The sequence below is a fragment of the Capsicum annuum genome, chromosome 1 (assembly GCF_002878395.1).
Source record: "Capsicum annuum cultivar UCD-10X-F1 chromosome 1, UCD10Xv1.1, whole genome shotgun sequence".
NCBI lineage: Eukaryota > Viridiplantae > Streptophyta > Magnoliopsida > Solanales > Solanaceae > Capsicum > Capsicum annuum.
The window spans coordinates 19019354-19039751 of record NC_061111.1 but is presented as its reverse complement, the minus strand read 5'-3'; the positions used below and the strand labels follow the sequence as shown (position 1 = coordinate 19039751).

The window sequence follows — 20398 nt, the reverse complement described above, 5'->3', positions numbered from 1 at the left end:
AGGGTGATATATGGGTTCAGAGTAGTTTAGAATCATCTCTAGTTTTCGAGGTAGAAGAAAAGCAAGATAGGGATCCTAGCCTTGTCAAGTTAAAAGAGTCAGTCAAGGATCAGAAAGTAGAGGTTTTCTCCCAATGGGGGGACGGTGTTCTGCGTTGCCAGGATCGTCTGTGTGTTCCAGCTATAGATGACTTAAGGCAGTAAATTCTTGCAGAAGCGCATGGTGCGTGCTACTCTATTCATCCAGGGGCCACAAAGATGTACCATGACTTGCAGGAAGTCTATTGGTAGAGTGGGATGAAGAGAGATACTACTGAGTTTGTGGCTAAGTGCTCTATATGTCAGCAGGTTAAGATATAGCATTAGAAGACTAGTGGTCATATGCAGGAGTTCATTATTCCTACTTGGAAGTGGGAAGAAGTTAACATGGACTTCGTGACAGGTTTGCCTCGAACTAGTCATCAGCATGATTCAGTTTGGGTAATCGTAGACAAAATAACCAAATTAGTCCATTTCCTTCCAGTTCATACCTCTTGTTCAGCCGAGGATTACGCCATACTCTATATTAGGGAGTTGGTCAGATTACATGGTGTTCCATTATCTATTATCTCAGACGGAGGTACCCAGTTCACCTCTCATTTCTGGAAAGTATTCCAAAAGGGTCTTGGTACCCAAGTTCATCTTAGTACAGCCTTTCATCCTCAGAAAGATGGTCAAGAAGAAAGGATCATTCAGACTTTAAAAGATATGCTAAGGACGTGTGCAATTGATTTCAAGGGTAGTTGGGATGACTACTTGCCTTTGATTTAATTTGCATACAACAATAGCTATCATTTCAGTATTCACATGGCTCCATTCAAAGCTCTCTATGGTAGGAGATGTAGATCCTCGATTGGTTGGTTCAAAGTTAGTGAGGCCTCAGTTATAGGGCTTAACTTGGTATTCGACACATTAGAAAAAGTCCAGTTGATCAGAGAAAGACTCTGGGCTGCTCAGAGTCGATAGAAATCTTATGCAAATATTCATAGAAAGGATCTCGAGTTTCAGATTGGTGATCATGTCTATCTAAATATCTCTACCAAGAAGGGAGTGAAGAGGTTCAACAATAAGGAAAAGCTCAGTCCCTGATATATCCGTCCCTTTAAGATTCTCAGTCGCTTTGGCAAGGTAGCTTATGAGCTCAAATTGCCTTCAGATCTAGCCTCAGTTCATCCAGTCTTCCATGTCTCTTTGCTTAAGAAATGTATAGGTGACCCAACAGTTGTAGTCCCTATTCAGAGCATTGATGTTCAGAACAGCCTCTCTTATGAAGAGATTATAATTGAAATCCTAGACTATCAGACTCGTAGACTGAGGAACAAAGAAGTCCCTCTAGTTAAAGTTCTTTGGAAAAATCATTCGATCGAGGGAGATACTTGGGAAACAGAAGTAGACATGCATACCAATTATCCTCACCTTTCCTGTGCCAACTCAGATCAAGCTCAAGGTAACATTTCTCCTTAAGCTTACCTAGTTTCATGTTCAGTGTTCATCACAAACGTGGTATTAAATACCATTGTATATTCAGTCATATATTTATTTATCAGCTTATTTATATAATTATGCATCCGACATGCATTCTCACTGTGAGAAACTTAGTTCATCAAAACACCCAGTCATGTATTCATGAACATGCATCAGATATGCATGTTCAGTATGATATGTTCAGTTATCAGTCATGTCGGTCATGAGATCATGTTTCAGTATTCATGTTCAGTATGTACATTGGTTATTCTTTCCCCTCACTCAGTCTCATTCGAGGAAGAATGTTCTCAAAGGAGAGATATTGTAATACCCCGTACTTTTCCTAGCTTGAAATCATCTCAAGAATATTAGAAGCTTTTTGGAAAGATGAATCCACTTTTGTACATATGGTATTTTTAAGATTTTCACTTTTTTTCATGTGGGAAATTTAATTAGCTTTCCAATGATACCAATTTCATCAAAATCTGATATCGAAGGAGAAAGTTATAGACCTTCCAAGTGCGACCGTGAGGCCGACAGACCGCAAGACTAGCGACGGACTGTCGCCCATGACCATCGTAAGGGAAACAGTGAGGCTACCTTCTGGATAAGGTGCAACGGGCAGGTTGACGGACCATTGAACTTGCCACGGACCATCGCCCAGGCCATCGCTACTAAGGCAGTAAGCCTTTTACTTGGTCCATGTACGACGGTCGAAACGACGGACCGTCACCCAAGTGATGGACCGTCGTACGAGCCGTTGTAGGTCCCAATTCAGCAAATTAAAGGAGTTTTAAAAGGGGCTTTTTGATCTTTTACCACCCGTTTATATACCCAATTATATTTGACCAAAGCTCAAAAATTCGTTATTCTTTCACAACAACAAAACTAGGGTTTTCTCTCTAACATTAATCTCCAAGAACAAAATCCAAATCTTCTTCAAGAACTAAGAGATTCAAATTCTTGAAGTTCAAGAAACTCAACCCAGGTATGCATAGTGTTCATTCATGGACTTCTTTCATCCATGAAGTCCATGAATCCCTTTTCCAACTTCAAGTTATGGATTTTCTTTATGATTTCATGATTGGGTTATTCTTTTTCATGTTGATAAATTAGAAATTGAATTCTACTCCATGTTGGGTGATAATTTCTATGTGGGTTTAATTATTATAGATATATATTCATGCAAACCTATGACTAAACCCTTGAATGATAAAATTAGAATGTGACCATGATGTTTAATTGTTGTACAATGATGTTTATATGTACCATGCCTACAATATGTTTGATTTAATGCCTAAATGAAGGAAAATTACCTAACTAGCATGTTATCATGAAATCCCCATGTATGTACAAGCTTATGCCTATCATATGTTTGATGAAATGCTTCAGTAAATGCATTATGGTGATTATTATGTATTCAAGCAAGTCATGCTTTGTCAGTTTCCTTCTATCGAGTCCTGGGGGTACTTGTACCTGAAACATCAGTTGTGTGCCTAGAACCATGTCATGTTTTCATGATATTTTCAGTCAAGCTATGAATTCTTAGACTTCAAACAGTCTTATGACTCAGGAAACTCCATGATCTCATAAACTCAGTCAGTTGTCAAATATCAGTAGTATTCTATCAGTCAACGGAATTCAGTAACTCAGCACATGTTCAGTTCAGTAAATCATGTTCATTGTCTATTCAGATGGGAGTAGAAATTATCACCGAGTAAACCCAAGGATGGGAACTCACCTGCTATATGAGGGTGTGATTCTTAGAAGAAATCCTTGCATTCCATAACTATGTAGCCAGCATAGGTTAAGACATCATAGCCTGCTATATGAGGGTAGATGAGGTAGATTAACCTGCTATATGAGGGTTCCCACCGTTCTCATTAGAGTTACCTGTTATATTAGGGTCTCTCACATGTTGTCCTTACCAGTGGCTCGGTATTGACACCCTTCCAATCATGGAACATATTGGACCCCAATTCAGCTATAATGCATCACTTAGGGCATGTCGGTTAGATGACTACTTTTCACAATTTCAGTATCAGTATCAGTCAAGAACTCAGATAGTTCTTCAGATTTCTAGACTGTCAAATATAGTCAATTCAGATACAGTACGGAACTCAATTCCATTAGATTTAAGACTGTCAGATACTGTCACTCATGTTATTAGTTGTATATTTTAGTTATCATTAATCATGTTATCATAGTATCATGTCAGTTTTTATGTCTCATGCACGTACTCTCACACTCGTGATAGTCAGTCTGTTATTATATTTATTCATACATATAAACCCCATGCATTCAGCTTACCTCATATGCATACCAGTACATTCAAAGTACTGACGCATTTGCACTATAGTATCTTATACCATAGGTTCAGAGACACGAGTTCCAGAGCATCAGTAGATTCTAGATATCAGCAGTCAGAGTTAGAAGTGAGTCCTCATCCTTCAAAGACATGATTATTTCTCTATTATCTCTTTAATTAGTTTATTAGTTGGAGTTAGCAACTCCTTACTCAAACAGTTTAATTAGTTAGAGGCTTTCTAGACTATTATGTTTAGACAGTTATTTCAGTGTTTTTGGGTATTTCATACCCGGTTTTAGATGTTATGTTTTACATCAGTTATGTGAACCTTATGGCCTTTCAGTTCATGTTTCTGGATTGCTCAGTATATTATGTAGTATACAGGTATAGATATCAGTCATGGGTTAGCTTGTGGTCCTTCGGGGTCATAAGCACCGTGTAGCATTTCGGGTACCAAATTTGAGGCGTCGTTACATTATTATTGTCATTGTTGTGTAGTTGGAAAATAAAGATCGTACATGGATGTATAATAGACTTTATCCTAACCGTGTGGAGTTGAGGAAGGAATATAAAAATGGGGTAGCTGGATTTATTACTAAAGCAATGACACTTAATGATTTTCTTACTGAAGGGATAATTAGGTGTCCTTGTTGGAATTGCAAGTGTTGCAAGTTATTGAGTCCAGATGTTGTTACATTACATCTTTATAAAAAGGGTTTTATGTTGAATTATACTGTGTGGACAACTCATGGAGAGAGTAATGCTGCTAATAATTTTGCTTTTCAGAATTATGTTGAAAGTCCAATAAGAAAGAATGATGTTGAAAGTTCATGATATAGTGAGATGGTCAGGAATGCTTTTGGGACATACTCAGGGGCTCAAAATGAACCAAATGATGAGACTAATCACTTTTATGAATAGTTAAAGAAAGATAGTCATCCATTGTATGAAGGATCGGTTCATTCTAAGTTATCTATTGCCGTTCGGTTACTGAGTATTAAGTTACACTATTCTATTTCCAAGAGGGCATGAATTCTATCATTGGACTTATGAATGAACTTAACCCAAATAAACTTGACTTGCCCAAAGATTTCTACATAACAAAGAATTCTATCATTGGATTTATGCAGGTTCATTCCCGCATATAGCGGTGGACATATGGTTATAGAAGCAGTTAAACCAATTTACACAGAGCCGCAGGGTAGATTTGAATCGAAAATAGAATTCTTATGTGGAATCAGTTTATGGTATAATCAAAATCAAAGAATTTACCATTTCAGTATGCTATCAATGATGAATTTACCTTTGTATCCGTCAACTCATTTCATGACATTATATTAAACTATTTTGCAGAAAGTGTGCATGGAATTCTTGTCATGAAAATGAAATACAATGCATTTTCAAGTTGAAAGCAGCTTTACGGATCAAAGAACACTTGTATGAGGTCTGGAGGAACTTAGAAAAACCTTGTTGGCTGTATGCTGATGTGTGAGTCCAGATCTTAGCAAAATGGAATACTCCTGAATATAGGGAGAGGAGGGAACAGGCAAAGGCTAATAGAGCATCTCAAATAGGTGGCTCATTGCACACTATAGGTTCGATGAGTTTCGCTACCCACCGACGAAGACTGGTAATATTAGCTTAAATTTTTTATTTGCTCGGTTTATTTCAATGTTCTAAACTATGACATAATAAATCCGTGTGGGGATCTTTCGATTTACTATTGTTGTTATCTTCTTGTTGTTGTTCATCTTGAAGTCTAGTGAAGTCATGTGTAGCCTATTTCAATTCACTAGCATTGTTGTTGACATCTTGTTGCTTTTGTTGTTGCTTGTTTCTTTTGTTGTGAACTCGATCTTGTATCACACTGCTTGATGGTTTTAGAAAGTAAGAAGAAGAGAATTATATGGTACTAGTTATTTGAAGTATCATTCCCCTTAAATTTGTAAAAAAATATGTAAATCAATATTTCATTTTAGTAGGTGTATGTATGAAAGAAAAGTATCATTTAAATTTGCACTAGCAATGCAATACTTTATGCTAGAACGCAACAGTTTCTTGTGCATCTGAACTGCTTTTGGAATTTATAAATTAAAAAAAAATGGTAGTTGAGCACTTAAATGAAACCTAATTCCCACAATTAACAGCCACCAACATGCAGGGCCTGGACTTTGACAAAACTAGGCACTGGTATTAAATGCATTCAAGTCCTAGAACAGTAGGTGTTAGTATTGTGTTAGGTAGAATGTATGGCTAATAATTCCAGTCTTCTCCCACATATAGAAAGTTTCTCGGGATTCCAGGAATTTTTAAAGGTATATCATCACGGTAACTGAGACTCAGGTCAAGTAACAACTTCAATAGATTTTGAAAGATATAACCTTATGTCGCGCTACTTCCAAGTGTTGGAATGGGGCATTTGAAGCCATCTCTTCGCCTTGCTACCATGTTAGCTTCTCATAATTTTAAAGTTTCTATAATCACTGCCCAGCCTACTATCTCCACTGCTGAATCTAACTATTTAAATAGTTTCTTTTCTACGCATCCACACATTCAGCAACTTGATTTTCATGTAATTCCCCTTAACTCATCGAATCCTCACGATGATCCCTTTTTCCTCCAGTTTGAAGTTATTATTCATTCTGTTCATCTTCTTTCTCCTCTTCTATCTTCTTTATCTCCACCTATCTCCGCTCATTTTCTTGACATTGCTGCTGCAGAATGTGTTGATTATCTTGTTAATGAACCAGCATTGTGTATATCCTATTACATCTTAAGTACAACTTCTACTGGATTTTTTTCTCTTATTACCCACCTACCCCACTTGACTCTTGAAGGCAACTGCAAGAACTTGCAGCTTCCTGGTTTACCTTCATTTTTAGTATCAAATATTCCTCCTTCTTTGTTCAATACAGATAATCTCTTCACAATGTGATTGATCTCAAACCTTCGAGCTATCTCCAAAGTTAAAGGTGTTGTTTCCAACACATTCCACTAGTTTGAACCAGAGACGATTGAAGCCCTCAATTATGGTAGGACAATGATCACTCTTCCACAGTTTCTACCAATTATACCTTTCAAGTATTACAAATCCATTTGTGAAAACACTTCTCCCTAAATGGTTAGATCAACAGCCTAAAAAATAGTAGTTTATGTGAGCTTTGGAAGCAAAACAGCCATGTCAAAGGATCAAATAAAAGAACTAGGGGAAGGGATGTTAAAGAGCACGCAGAGGTTCCTTTGGGTATTAAAATCAGCCAAAGTGGACAGAGTAGAAGAAACAGGACTACAAGAACTACTAGGTAGTTCACTCTCAGAGAGAATTAAAGAGAAAACGCGGGGTATGGTTGTTAGGGAATGGGTGAACAGGAAGAGATTTTAGCACACCCTGCCATAGGAGGATTCTTTAGCCACTAATCAGTGATAAGTGACGGCTCATGCAGACGACCCCAACTTATTTTGGAATTAACAATATGAGATTGTTAGCTGTTTGGAGTGTCTACCTATGTATAGAACTTTACATCTGCCAATTATATGATGTGTTTCTGCATATACTTCTACTAAATTACTATCATGTGTTTTTGCATTCAAAATTTTATAAACTACATTTTTCTTAGTAAATTCTTATATAGGCTATGTTAACAACTATGTTGCTCGGAAATGTAGGAAAACATGTCAATAACATGATATCACCGAAATGTAGGATAATAACATGATATTATTTGACATGTCCTATTGAGTGTTTTCATCTGACACAGTTCTGTAAGGTACTGAGAGAAATGTTACTGAAATGTAGGATAATAACATGATATAAGAAATTTGGTGTTGATTAGGGTCACATTCTCTATTTAACGAAGTATTGGTGCCTATGGCTTAGTTAAATGCATGATTTGTATATTTGTGATGAAGTTATATTAAAATGTCTTTCTGAAAGTTGGTTAGAATAAGACCAGTTTGTGTACGACTAAACTATTCTATCAGGAATTTGTTACCTCTCACTAGCACTTGTATGAAGTTGCTCTGCCATCAAAGTTTAAGCAATTGAAAAGAATCCACCTAAACTACTACTTCTGTTAGATTTGTATTAGTCTTAAGATATTTTGGTCTATACTGCCCGGACTTGTCTTTATACTTTCATTATCTCTTTTTCTAAAATTTTGCAAGAATATGAAAATGGGGGAAAAGAGCCCCCTTTTCTTTAGGTCAACGAAGAGACGCATAGGAAGAAAAACAAGGATGGTACAAGAGGATATTGGGTCAAAATGTGTGCTAAGAATGCATATGTAAGATAATAACTTTTACATACATTGTTTTATTATTACTCAACTTTGCTTGTTTACATACTGACAAATAATTTTTCTTTCAGAAAGAATTTTAAAAAAGCATAGAAGAATGGTGTCAAACCCAACCTACTTCAGAGGATGGTACCATGGTCCAACCATCACCTGCAGATATGACTAATATGTGGACAGCTGTGGTAGGTGGTCCAAAGAAAGGTAGAACCTACGGGATAGAGGTTCTCCAATCCTCGAGTAGTCCGTTGTTTTCCAGTTCCTCTTCTACTTTGCAAACTGTAGAAGAAATAGAAGTGATGAAAAAGCAAATTGTGAAATTGACGCAGAAATGTGCAGCTAACGATGCTAAGTTTGTTAAATTTTAGGAATTGGTTAAGAAGCACATGCCTCAAGTATTTCATGATGAGGAAGATAGTGAATCTGATGAAAATTAGATGTAGTTATTGTTCTTGTTTTAGTTGTGACATTTAGATGTTTAAACTATTTGATTTGATGTTTGTTTTGGATGTTTTAAAGTGGTTGTATTTATAAATTTTTGTCGTGTTTGATCCTATTGTGAAAAATACATTAGTTATGTTGTTTATATCTGAGAGAAATGTAAGATGATGCGAGATTTAATTATATAATTATTGGGTGAATATTTTTATTAAAATTCTGACTAAAGTAGTTTGAAGAAGAATTATTAAATAATTATTTATTAATGTTCCAACTACAGTAGTCGGAATGATTACTTTATTAAATAATTTTTTCATTAGTTTCTGACCACAGTATTTGGAAAGAATATTTACTTATTAAAATCCAGATTAAAGTAGCCGGAACAATAATTTAAATAATAAATATAAGATTTTCGACTACAGTAATCGGAAACATAAAATTATTAAATAATTATCTATTACATTTCCCACTATAGTAGTCAAAAAAATATAATTATTAAAAAATTATTTATTAATTTTTCAACTACAGTGGTCGGAATAATTATAATTATTAAATAATTATTTATTAAATTTTTGACTACCGCAGTTGGATTAATTATAATTATTAAATAATTATTTATTAAATTTTTGACTATCGCAGTCGGAAAATTTATAATTATTTATTAAATTTTTTACTAGAGTAGTCGAAATATTTATAATTATTAAATAAATATTTATTAAATATCCGACTACATTACTGACTATAGTAGTCACAAATTTTCGACTGCAATAGTCGAAGATATTTTTTTGACAAGCTATATTCTAACTACCATAAAACAGTCAGAAAGTAGTCGAAACTACCTTATTTTCTGACCATATTTCAACTACATTAGCCGTCAGAAAAATGATGTTTTCTAGTAGTGATAGTTCATCTGTCGCAACAGATAATCCATATATTGCAACAGATGGTAAATTTGTTACGACAGATCAGACATTGTTTATTCATCTACACGCATGTGATGACTATTAAAAAAGAGGTGAAGAGTCGTGACTTTTTATCTAGCACATTTAAAATAACTAATGAACCGAATTCTCCAAATGTTGCAACTGATGAATCAACTGTTAAAAGAAATCAAAATATATCCTCCAATATATGGTCTATCTAACGCTACAGATAATATATATGTTGCAACAGATGGTAAATCTGTTGCGACAGACCAGACAGTGTTTATTCATCTGCACGCATGTCATGACTATTAAAAAAGAGGTAGCCATGACTTTTTATCTAACACATTCAAAACAGCTGATGAATTGAATTCTCCATCTGTTGCAACTGATGAATCAGCTGTTAGAAGAAATTAAAATATCTCCAAAAGATGGTCCATCTGTCGCAACAGATAATATATATGTTGTAACATATGTCTCATCTATTGCACATACAAATCATCTATTGCAATAGATAGTAAATCTATTTTGATAGACCATTTGTTATACATATAGACAATCTGTTGTGGCAGATGGATGATCTGTTACAACAGCTCAATAATAACAGTTTTTATCAAGTCTCAAAGCCATTTTTAAAAGGTGAGAAGTATTACTGTAAAATAAAAAGTTGCGACTTTTCACAGAAAATAAAATGCCATCAGTTTGAATGTAATTAATACAATGGAGCTTAACAGTCGTGCCTTTTAGCTTGACACATCCAGATTCAATCCTCTATAAATAGGTTCCTCCTTAATCTTCATTCTACTAAACTTTACTTATTTCTTGCATTATTTCTTTTCGTGTGACATCTTCAACCACTTCTCTTCAAAGAGCATATTCCTTTTTCGTTGAGGTAAATTTTTTCTGTGTAAATCTATCAGTTGGTAGTATACGTTGTATTACATTTGGACTTTTTTTCTTTATATTTTTTAATTCATGCGTGTTCTAGATATGGCTGATCCTGTTTGGGACATTGCTATTTTGCGCAACACAGTGCGGGAACTTCAGAGGCAGGTTTAATGACCTACAGAGAGAGTTGGTCGCCGTGAGAGCAAGATGTTCAGAGAGATGCAGAGGCTGATGAGGGCCCTCCTACTGCGAGTGGATTGGCCGACTGTCATTAATGATAATGATGATGATAATAATAATTAGAATTAGAATATGTTTTTTCTTTTAGCCTATGTATTTTAATTTTTTTATATCGGATCTATACCTAATGTATTTTATTTTTCGTTTAATAAAAAAATTATTTTTAGTCAACTTTAGTTTTTTAATTCATATTCAATTTTCATTCTATCTATTTCTTCTAAACATACATGTTAATGGTAACTTGTCGACGGTTGGAGGTAAGGAGCAATTTGGAATCCAGTAGTAATAGCAATTTTGACTTTTGAGTTCTTTCAACAGAAGAACTATGTGTTGGACAGATTGGTCATCTGTTGGGTTTCTGTCAATAGATTATCCATCTGTTTCGACAGATTTGTCATCTGTTAGAGGAAAACATTCCAGTTTAATGGAACTGTGTTGTGTTCTTCCGGCCATTTGTTGCCACAGATGGTTAATCTGTTGAGAATAATTGTGGTCTGTTGTATTACATAGTTCATGTTTTGCCCCTTTTTATTGATGCACAAGTTATTAAAAAAGATATTGTATATATAATAAAGAATAACATTACGTTCACAACAATGAGTTAAATATATAAAAGCCTACAACAAACAACTACACAAGTTTCTGCAATTACAACGATCATGGTGGATTACGATCTGGGCATGTATTTTTTTTGTGGACAGCGCGCTTACATATGGAGCACTTGTTTCTTCTTGATGAAAATGATTCTCCAATTCCACGCCTCCTCTTATATGGATTTCTTCCCGATATGATAGTGCTTGGTTCAATATATGGATGATGTATTAATCTCTCCAAAATCTCTGCAGGAACAACTCAAGATTCTTCAGGAGGCACCGGAGTAATATGCCCACTATATGCCATTTCATATTATTCCACCGAATAATATTGAGAGGAGTGCTCGTAAACTTTAGGTCCATATTTTGGACCGTATTGAGCTCGAAGCACTGCCATGGCATGTGGACAGGGTATTTTGTCCAAGTCAAAAAATCTGCACGTACAAAATCTTGTTTGAAGATCGACCATGGCAACATCACCATGACCGGTGATACTGAATTTGTAATCTGCTATTTTATGAGATAATAACCTATTCCCCAAACCAACGTTCGTTGTTATTATTTTTTTGATTTCGAGAATAAATCTGGTTCTTTTTGGACCCTTGAACTGCACATGCCTTTCGTTAAAAAATCGGCCATACTTGTTGTCTATTACTTCAAACATAGCCTTGATGGGAAATTCTCTTTCATTGCCAAATAATGAATTCACTGATTCAGCTATGTTTGATGTCATAATATTGTACCTATACAAAAGAATCACTTAGTATGACATCGTACTAAACTTGTAACTCAAACAAGACATTAAATTCATAAGAATGTACCTATCTGCCGGACAGAATGCCTGTCTAAATCTCTCAAAACTGACACATACGATGAATTCTGCTACCTTGGGATTCACATTCGTTATTTGATTGAAATGGTCTAAAATCTCCTCTCTACTATATGCTTTAGCTGATCTATGAAAAAAGGTCACGACCTTTTCATTGTGATAGTTGGTCCGAATGTTCTCTCCAAGATGCCTGATGCAACAACCAAAGTAAGCTGAAGTAAAGAAAAATGAACCCATCTTTGGAATACTTGGATGCCTATTTGAAACAAAACACAACTCTTCGATATCTTCGACGCAGTTTCGCAGTTGTTCAAAAAAATCCATAAGAGGCATCACATTCCTTGGCAGCTACACAAAAAGCGACAGGAAATATGTGATTCTTAGCATCCTGTGCCACCGCCGCTAGCAGAACTTCATTATACAAGCTCCTCAAGAAGGTACCGTCGATGGATATGCCTTTTCTCAAATATCGAAAACCTTGAATCCAAGCACCATAGGATACAAAAAAGTACTTGAACTCTCCGTTTTCATCAACATGCAATGTTTTCTTACTTTCAGGATTTATGGACTCAATCATGTAACGGTAGGCCTCCAGGACTGCATACCCATGCTCATGTGTCCCCCTAACCAAGTCCTTGGCAATCCCCATGGTCGTATATATCTTCTAATAACTGACCAGGACACCCAATTCCATAAGGATTTGATTGGACATAACCTTTGTTAAAGGGCCTTTGCCATCGGGGAAACTACTCCTGAAATATTCACCGAGGACCTTTGCCGTGGCGTGAGAATTTTGGCCCAAGATGTGCTCTGACCCAGGTGTGTGATGTTTTTCATGTTTATGAATGATGAATTTGTTAGAACTTGCGTACTTTACCGCTCTCAACCACCACTTACAGTTCGGATTAGCACATTTGAAGCAAAAGACACTGCTCAAATTAATCACCTTCTTTAATATGAAATCTTTTTTCAAGCAAGAAATAAACAAAGTGGTAGATAGTTCATTCTTTTTGTTGAATGACATTCCAATAAAAAGGCCGATCCCGTCGTCTTGAAGATTTCTAGACTGTGTCAATTGAGAAGAACTACCCATCATATTGGTTGCATCAATGGGCATAGGTGTTTGATCAACGTCTGGAATATTCATGTCTAGATCATCCAACTTATCATCAAAGATGTCATGTTCTTCTTCTTTTTCTTCTTCTTCTTCTACATTCTGTTTCTCATTCTCTCTCATCTTTTTAACCAAGTACACCCTTATTGCCGGTATGGATGAATCACTAAGATAAGCACGCAATCGTACCTGATTAGTTATCTTGAAAGGCAATACCCTCTAATTTTCAAAGGAGCTAGCATGTATCTGATGATGAGTTCTTTCGATTGACAATTCAGTCCATAATAAATGATGATTAAGTTCACAAAATCATCATAAGAAATATCATTTTGGACTGTCATAGCTATTGTCTCTAGCATTTCACCCTTGTTCCAACGCCATACATATCGATTGCTCTTCTTGGTTCATTGACCATGATAATCTACCCCTATTGTTATTGATCCCTCCATTAGTGGTACCTAAATAAATTAGTTTGTTAAAAAAAGTTAATAGTGATTTCATAGTGCCGTAAATGAATTCCAACAGTTGTGTAATCAGTCGTAACAGATTGCTTACCTGTTGGGATTCATGTTTCGCTCTTGAAGCTGATTTCAACAGACGAGTCATCTGTTGTAACAGGTGAATCATATGTTGTGACAGACTATATATCTGTTAGGATTGATATTACAATACTGAGGCACCTTTGAAGCTGATTCCAATAGATGAGTGACATGTTGCAACAGATAATTAACCTATTGCGATAGATGACTTACCTGTTGAAAAAATGATGATCTGTTTTAGTCGAGGTTGGATTCTATCACAACAGATTAAAATATATTGCAACAGATATTTACCGTCCGTTGGAATCGAGTTCAGGGTAACTGTTAAAAATTAAAAATCTCCGGTTGTCAAGCAACCCAACTCTCTTATGCTCTCTCTCTTTCACTGTAAATAATGGATACTAACCCAACCCAACCCAACCCGTGATCGGCTGACACCGGCGACGACGTCGGAGTGCCGGTAACAAGCAAGGATTCTCCCTTCTCTCCTTAGTTCTTTCTACCCTCTTCTCTCTCCCTTTTCTTGTCTCTCTCCAGCACTTGAATTACCTAGTGCCTCTGTTGGGATCAAGGTCACCTTCCGTTTGATCCTGGTGACGTAGACAGGGAACAGTTCTAGTCACCAGCGACTGAGTCCGGCGGGTCCATCTAAAGGTCCTGCCGATTCTGATTATAGTGGATTCCGACAGTACTAGATCTGATTTTGGTAGCACTCCGGCAAAGATCCGGCGACAAATATCCTATGACCAGTTTCTTTTTCTGTATCCATTTGGTGGGATCCAACATACCTCGCAGCAAGAGGACTTGGTTTACAAATGGAATCTGGTGACTTCTAACTTTTACTATTTCATTTTTCTTATTATTCCATTATTATCTCCTGTATCTTGACTGGGTTTTAATTGGTTGGGATTGTCTGTTATCCTTTCTTGCATTGCTTGTTAGTATTGTTTTGCTGTCCTTGGGCTAGGCCGTTAGTGTGCTTTATATCGGCCTCGGTGTATTCTCACCTTGACCCCTAGTTCTGTATATATTTATTTCTTTATTTTTCTAGCATCTGGTGTGCTTGAATTCTACTTGCATTTTGTGCATTGAGTGTGCCTTTTATTGTTACTAACTTATTGTTGTTAGTAGCCTCCGCTGTACTTTGGGGTTGAGTAGTGGCTTGGGTGGCTCATGGTGGAATAGGGTCACGTCCTGGGGTTCCTAGGGGTCATGGAGGGCGGGGGTGGGATCGGGGGATGATGTTGGGGTAGGTCCAAACTATAGAGTGCGAGGTATAAAGAGAGGGGATTAGAGAGTTGATAGTCTGAGGGTAGGGTCGTGGAACATAGGCACCCTGCAGGGTAAGCCCATAGAACTGGTTAAGATTCTTAGGAAGAGAAGGATTAATATTGCGTGTGTCCAGGAGACCAAGTGGGCAGGTTCAAGGGCTAGGTATGTAGACGGATACAAGTTGTGGTATTCAGGTAGTGATAGACATAGGAATGGCGTAGGTATCTTAGTGGTTGAAGAGCTTCGGAAGCAGGTAGTAGAGGTTAAAAGGGTTAGTGATAGGGTTATGACTATCAAGTTGATCCTTGGAGGGGTCACTTGGAACTTATGTAGTGCATATGCGCCACAGGTGGGCCTGGACGAGGAAGAGAAGAAGAGTTTTTGGGAGGTTTTGGATGAGGTGGTTAGAGGCGTGCCTAGTTTGGAGAAGCTTTTCATAGGTGGTAATTTCAATGGGCACATCAGATCTTTGTCGTTAGGGTACGATGATGTGCATAGAGGCTTTGGGTTCGGGGTTAGGAATGCTAAGGGAGCTGCTCTTTTGGATTTTGCGAGGGCCTTTGGGTTGGTGGTAGTGAATTCCAGCTTTTCGAAGAAGAAAAAGTATTTGGTCACTTTAGCCAAGACTCAGATGGACTTTTCCTGCTTAGGAAGGGGATAGAGCTTTGTGTAAGGATTGTAAGGTAATCCTGAGTGAGAACCTTGCGACCTAGCTTAGGATGGCAGTCCTATTTTCATAGGCTCTTAAATGATGAGAGGGATAGAGGTGTTGTATTAGGGAAGTTGGAGCATTCCGGGGAGGGTCACGACTTTGGTTTTTGTCGGTGTTTTAAGGTAGATAAGGTCAGTGAGGCCATTCGCAAGATGCGAAGGGGAAGGGCGATAGGGCCCGACGAGATACCGATAGATTTTTGGAAGTTCTCTGGTGGGTTAGGGTTGAAGTGGCTGACCAACTTATTTAACAATATTTTCAAGTCAGCAAAGATGCCTAAGGCGTGGAGATGGAGCACAATGATCCCTGTTTATAAAAACAAGGGTGACATTCAGAGTTGCAATAACTATCGGGGTATTAAGTTATTGAGTCACACGATGAAGATTTGGGAGAGGGTGGTGGAGCGGAGGTTGAGGAAGATTATGTCTATCTCAGAGAATCAATTTGTTTTTATGCCCGGTTGCTCCATGACTGAGGCAATTCACCTTGTGCGGAGACTGATAGAGCAGTATAGAGAGAGAAAGAGGGATCTTTACTTGGTGTTTATTGACCTTGAAAAGGCATATGACAAGGTCCCTAGGGAGGTTTTTTGGAGATGCATGGAGGCGAGAGGGGTCCCGATGGGTACATCAGAGCGATTAAGGACATGTATGAGGGGGCGAAGACTCTGGTAAGGACAGTGGGAGGATATTCTGAGCATTTCCCGGTCTTGACAGGGGTAGCACCAGGGATCAACTCTTAGTCCATTTTTATTTGCTTTGGTGATGGATGTGTTGACGCAAAAAATACAATGTGAGGTGCCTTGGTGTAAGCTTTTTGCAGATAATATAGTTTTAATTGATGAGTCGCGATAAGGGGTTAATGATAAACTAGAGGTTTGGAGACAAGCCCTGGAGTCTAAAGGTTTCAGATTGAGTAGGACCAAGATAGAGTACTTGGAGTACAAGTTTAGTGACTCGAGGCAAGAGCAAGAGGTGTTAGTAAAGTTGGATTCCCAAGTGGTTTGCAAGAGGGAGAGTTTTAAGTATCTCGAATCTACGATTTAGGGAAATGGAGAGATAGATGAGGATGTCTCCCACCATATTGGGGCTGGTTGGTTGAAATGGAGGCTTGATTCAGGAATTCTATGCGATAAGAAGGTGCCCCTCAAGCTGAAAGGCAAATTCTTTAGAGTTGCAGTCCGGCCTGCTATGTTGTATGAAGCGGAGTGTTGGCCGGTTAAGAATTCTTATATCCAAAAGCTGAAGGTGGCAGAAATGAGAATGTTACGTTGGATTTGTGGATTCACTAGGGTTAACAAGTTTAGGAATGATATTATTCGAGAGAAGGTAGGAGTGGTGTCAGTGGAGAAAAATATACGGGAAGTGAGGTTGAGATGGTTTGGTCATGTGATAAGAAGGGGAACGAATGCCCCAGTTCGTAGGTGTGAGCGGTTGGCCTTGGACGGCTTCAAGCTGGGTAGGGGTAGGCTGAAGAAATACTAGAGAAAAGTGACTAAACGTGACATGGAGCAGTTACAGTTGACTGAGGACATGACCCTAGATAGGAAGATATGGAGGAATAGCATTAGGATAGAGGGTTAAGGGTGTGGTTGAGGCGTTGTTAGTATTTAGGTGGACTTTGGGGTCTTGTGTTTGGCAACGTACAATTTTCTGTGGATGTCGTACTGTTGTTATTTTATTGTGTTGTAGGATTTTCACGCTTTTGTATGTTGTCTTCTAACTTGAGCTGGGGGTCTATCGGAAACAACCTCTCTACCTCTTTAGAGGTAGTGGTATGGACTGCGTACACTCTACCCTCCCCAGACCCCACTATGTGGGAATATACTGGGTATATTATTGTTGTTGTTGTGGAATCGAGTTCAGGTTCTGTTGCAACAGGTTAATAATCTGTTGCAATAGATATTTACCCTATTGTAACAGCCAATACGTCTGTTGGAATCGAGTTCAGGTTCTATTGCAACAAGTTAATAATTTGTTGCACAGATATTTATCACGTTGCACCAGATAACTAATCTGTTTAAACAGATAAATCATCTGTTGCAACAGATGACCCATCTGTTTAATTCATGTTACGGCCACATGAATCCAACATATCAGTCTTCCATTGAAACAGATGTCTCATCTGTCGCAACAGATGATTTATCTGTTTAAATAAATGGCTCTTATGTTGGATTCATGATCGGGTTTTATCCATTGTTGGAAAAACAGCATAATAGCAGTTACCCAGATGACAAATTCAACTAAAAATCATAATTTGACTTACCAAAGTCTCCTATGAAGTAATGCCAAAGTGAAAAGTGATGTACGAAATAAAATTTAACCTAAGAAATTGGTCAAATAGCAATAGTAGCGATAACAACAACAATAACGATGACAATGGTCAACAAGAAGAAGATTAAGATGATAATGAAGTAGAAGATGATGATAATGAAGCAGAAGATGATGAATAAAGCAGCAGCAATAATGAACAACAAAAATCGCTAAGAGAGAGAAAACAATAATGGATGAGAAGAGAGAGAAAGATGCTTTTTTTCCTTTATTTCCCATTATATTAGGTAAACATTTGGATCAAAGTGTAAATTTAAAAAAAAATTAGACTATTCTCAAACTTACCAAACTTTCTTAATCCATAATAAAGTAATTGTCACCTCTACTCAATAATTAAGACTTGTGTCACCTACACCTTATTTTAAAACTCTTTTGTCACCTACAGTCCAAAGCCCCCCTAATCTTTACCAAAAATATTTTTAAAAGTCGATCGACATTCATCTACCATCTATAAATTGCTGCAAAATAATACAATGATAAAGACATCATAATAATACAATTCAATCTAATCTTTACACACAAAAATTTTTTCAAAGTCCTTCGACGCTCATCTACCACCTATGAACAATAACAAAATAATACGATAATAGAGATATCAAAATAATACAACTAAACCTAACCTTTACATAAAAGAATTCCTCAAAGCCGACCAACATTTATCTATCACATGTAAACTGTAACAAAATAATATGATAAAAGTGATATCAAAATAATACAATTAAACTTAAATTTTACACACAAAAACTTCTCAAAGCCGATCGAGATTCATCTACGAACTGTAAACTACTACAAAATAATAAACCAATAGAGATATTACGATAATACAATTAAACCTAACTTTTACCTAAAAAAAAATTCAAAGCCGACTCACATTCATTTAGCATTTGTAAATTAAAAAAAAACAATAAGATAATAAAATATCAAAATAATACAATTAAACCTAACCTTTACACAAGAAATTCTTCAAAGGTAACCGACATTCATCTACGACTTGTAAACTATAAAAAAAAAAATATATATATATATATATATATATATATATATATATATATATATATATAAAAGTAATAACAAAGCTTCTATTTTGATCTAATTAATTCTTGTCTAAGCAAAAATGTTGATCCTAAAGAATGATTTTGAATGAAAACAAAGAAGATATATATACACACACATGTTGAATTCTATTATGCTGACAAAAACAGTGATGAAGTTTTGAGTTAGAAAATCAAGCATCCACCAATCTAGACATGCAATTGAATCAAGTTAGATGAGCATCAGTGATATTCTCCCAATAGGAAAACCGGTTTGTTCTCTAGTTTAACATACATCTCAATAGTTATAGAAGTATTAGTTGAATTGAACGTGCTTCGCACGTGTAATTTTTTATTATTTAAAATTAAACAATTTTGTCTATTGCGAAGATGTTTAGTGAAGTGCAAAAAGTTCAAATCACTTCTCAAATATCCTTCACACTTTAATAGAGAGAAGTATACATTACCCCCCTGAACTTGTCACGTTTTATTCATGGTACACCTGAACTTTGACTTATCCTAAGTACCTCCGAACTTTTTTTAGTAAGTCGCGTGGCCCTTTTTTACTGACATGGCAAAATATTTGGTTTCACACTCCTTCACGCACGTGATGGAGTGATTTTTCAACCGAATCAGCATTTTTAATGTTCAAAAAATGAAAAAAAAAATTCTTCAATTTTTTTAAAAAATTCAACTATCCCTCTACCTATTTAACTTCCAATCTAAAAAAAAAAAATTATTCTATTACTTCTACTTTATCTACTTATTTTTAACTCTATGAATTATAATAGGAGACTTGTTTATGCATGTGGGTCTCCTCCAACTGTGAGAATTTCATGGTCGGATGATAATTTCGAACATAGATTCCTCGGTTGTATGCATTATGGTGTATGTAGTTATATTGGTTAACGATTTTTAGTCCCTAACTATTTGATTTTCGATTTAACCGATAAAAAAATACTCATAAAATAAAAAAAGTAGTAACTAACATGAAAAGGAAAAATGAATCTTAGTTGTAACCAAAATCCTATTTATATATATATATATATGGGGTGTAAAATAATAATTTAGCATAAAATTTTTGGGTTATCGGTTTACCCAATTACCCAATAAAAAAATTAAAATCGAATCAATGACCCAATAATTTTTTTTTACAAAATCATTAACAAATCGTTAACCCAATAACGATAAATCAATAACATTTTTATCGATTTGATATTTGTAACGTCTAACTTAAATTACGATTTCTTACTCCATTAATTATAATAAGAAACGTGTTTGTGCCTGTGAGTCTCCTCAAAATTCCAATCGAAACACTAGTTTCCTAATCGGAAACTACTATGAAACACTAACCGAAAAAAAAATAATTTCATATTTTTAACACAAA

At 36.3% G+C, this 20398-nt stretch overlaps 1 pseudogene; it reads left to right on the top strand.

Annotated features, from left to right (window-relative positions):
• The first annotated feature begins 6190 nt into the window (after positions 1 to 6190).
• On the top strand, positions 6191 to 8656 carry LOC107853833 (annotated as a pseudogene).
• The last annotated feature ends 11742 nt before the right edge of the window (positions 8657 to 20398 follow it).